Source organism: Aegilops tauschii, chromosome 5, assembly GCF_002575655.3.
Source record: "Aegilops tauschii subsp. strangulata cultivar AL8/78 chromosome 5, Aet v6.0, whole genome shotgun sequence".
Taxonomy (NCBI): Eukaryota; Viridiplantae; Streptophyta; class Magnoliopsida; order Poales; family Poaceae; genus Aegilops; species Aegilops tauschii.
The window spans coordinates 432,232,889-432,235,705 of NC_053039.3; positions in this window are offsets into that span (position 1 = coordinate 432,232,889).

A 2,817-nucleotide genomic window follows, 5' to 3' on the forward strand; every position below is an offset into this window, starting at 1 on the left:
CCCCAACGATCTCCCTGAGGACGTCGTGGACGACATGACCAAGTCTCTCCTGAATGAGAGCTTAGCCGACTGTGGGAAAACCGGCTTGAACCCCTTCTGCCGAGCTAACCCGGCTCCGGCGGTAAGACACTGACCTGAACACCTTGGTTTTCCTTTTAATAGCTTTCATCTGAACCTTAAGAAATCTTTGTTGTATGTTTCAGGCTAATGACAAGTTCTGGAAGGTCAAATATGACCATGAGGCGGCCAAAAAAGCCAGGAAGGCTAAGAAAGCCGCCAGGAGAGCCACTCCCCGCAAGAAGGGAAGCAGGCCTACTGCCTCGGAGCTGCTTCAGCTAAGCGACAGCTCCGAGTCAGAGGTAACCCCTGAATCTGTAGGCTCTTGTTTTGTTTCTTGTTTATTCCTATCCACCTTATCGATACTGATCATCAGCAGGATGACACCGGAGCAAGTAACCCGGTGACTGAAGAGGTAACGACACATTCCTCCGACTCGGAGCCCTTGCCAAGGCTGAAAGTCCGAAGAGTAACCCGGAAAGTAAGATTTTCACATCCTTTAGCTTATCAAGATCCTCAATTTCTTTTGAAGCAACAGATTCATGAGAGCCGGCGGCACACCCGGACCAACAAGGATGCAGACCTCTCCTCCGGCTTACCTGAAGCATCAAGGAAGCGCCGAACCGAGGTTATCTCCAACTTATATCCTTTTCATCCTTTGGCGGGCGTTACTCGTCAACCGCTCAATTCTTCTGATTCAAATTATCAGGAAACTTCACCTTCCTCTGGTGATTCTATGCAATCTAACCTGCCGGCTTTCAAGACCGCACCCGGGTAACGATGATCATCTTGTGTTGTGCTTATCTTTACTCATGCTTTTGTACTAACCTTTTGTCCTTTCAGTGCTCAAGCAAAGCTCAGCAAGAGAGCGAAGAAGAATAAACTGGTCGAAGAGCCGGTCTTGACTGAACCGGAGGTTTCAGCTCAAGAGCCGCCAGCTGCCTCTGCTCCTAAAGCCACTGCTCCAACCGACGAGCCAATCATAGAGACTTCTGCTAACCCGGAGATCCCTAGCTCAGCTCAACCGGCCGATGACCTGGATGTGGTGATTACCCGGACTGAATACGTTGAGCCGGGAAGACCCACCATGCTGGCCAGATGCTCTGCCAAGGAAGAGCTGCTAGAGCGCCGCCGGGCTAGATTGGAAATTACTGATTATGCTAACTTGAGCATTGGAGACATTTTCTCTGGTTACACTGGTCAAGTGCACAACAGCCGGGATCTGGAGATTGATATGGTGAAGCAGATCCAACAAAAATCTGAGGTACAAATCTCTTGCTTACTCCATAGTCAGTCTTACTATGCTAGCCCCCAAGTCTATTACTTATGATAGAATATGTTGTAGACTTAACTTCCGGCTTACTTTCATGAACCGACAATTTGTAAATAGAATCTTTCAATATGCATTAGCCCCCAAGTGCCAAGTGTCTTTGCTTGGAAAGTGCTTGGGACTTTAATGTTGCATAACAATCACTCATGCTATAACCCGGAATTTGTACAGGCTACTTGCAAAAAATTTGAAGCTGAAATCTCTGAGCTGAAGAACCGCCTGAAGACTCAGGAAACTGAGACCCGGAAGGCCAACACCAAATGCGAGTTCAGTGTTGCTGCACAAGAGAAGCTGAAGAAGAAGTTTGAAACCGAAAGGAAGACTTGGACCGAGGAGAAAACTGCTTTAGTCAGCCGGGCCGAACAGGCGGAGGCTGCTCTGACGGAGAGAACCGCCGAACTCTCCGGCTTAAAACGCCATGAGTCATAGATGGTCGCCGCAATCTTCGGTAAGTCATTCTGCGAGCTTTCAACAAGTGTACCTTCTTGATGTCTCATAAGTCCCATCATTGCTAGCGGCTTACCTGACGTTGTAAAACAGGTCCCAGAAGCGCCAACCTCAATCAAAATGTGCTGACCAAGCTGAAGGCCGTGTACACTCTGGTGGAGCAACTCTACACCGGGTCACAACGCGCCTTGGCCATTGTGGCCCTGTCCAATGAGGTTCCGACTCACCTGGCGGACGTACTTCGACGGCTTGCCGTTCTTCCTCAGCGTTTCCAAGAGCTGCGACGGGCCTCTGCAAGAGCCGGAGCCATAGCTGCTCTGAGCCGGGCCAAGGCTTTTCTTCCGGAGCTAGACCCGGCTGACATCGCACTTGGATACCCCAGCCTGAAGGAAGACGGCACCCCCTTCGACCAAAAAGACTTTGCTACCTGTGTGAAGATCGTGCGCCCGGTGGCCACCCTGATTGGGAATGATACCGACCTTACCAAGTACCAGCCGGGCTACGACGCAGAAAATCAGAGGATCCCCACTCCGCGTTATGAAGCCATCAGCTTGATCCCGCCGACTCATAAGCACACCTTTGCCCCAGAAGTTGACCCGGCCGGGTTAATTGATGACGAAGCTCAATTCGAGGCTTTGAGCGGCATTGACTGGAAATCATCAACCTTCCAGGTCATGGAATCAGCCGGAGGAGCCGAGAGGGATGAGCCGGAAGCTTCGACTCCACAAGCACCTTGATCTTTAGACGGCTCATGTTTGCACCTTAGAGCAATGGCTCACCTTTTGGACTCGGGGAGTCTTGTAATAGAGTAGGATAAACACTTAATTTTGTCATGCCATCGTGCACGTGTTGAATGCTTAACTCCATTGAAGCTGCTTCTTCTTATTCCTCCGGGTTATAACTGATCAGTTATTTTCCTTAAGCGCGAATAGCTGTCTTTAACCATCCTGCATAGAAAACAAGTCACAAGTCTCTAGGCGGCT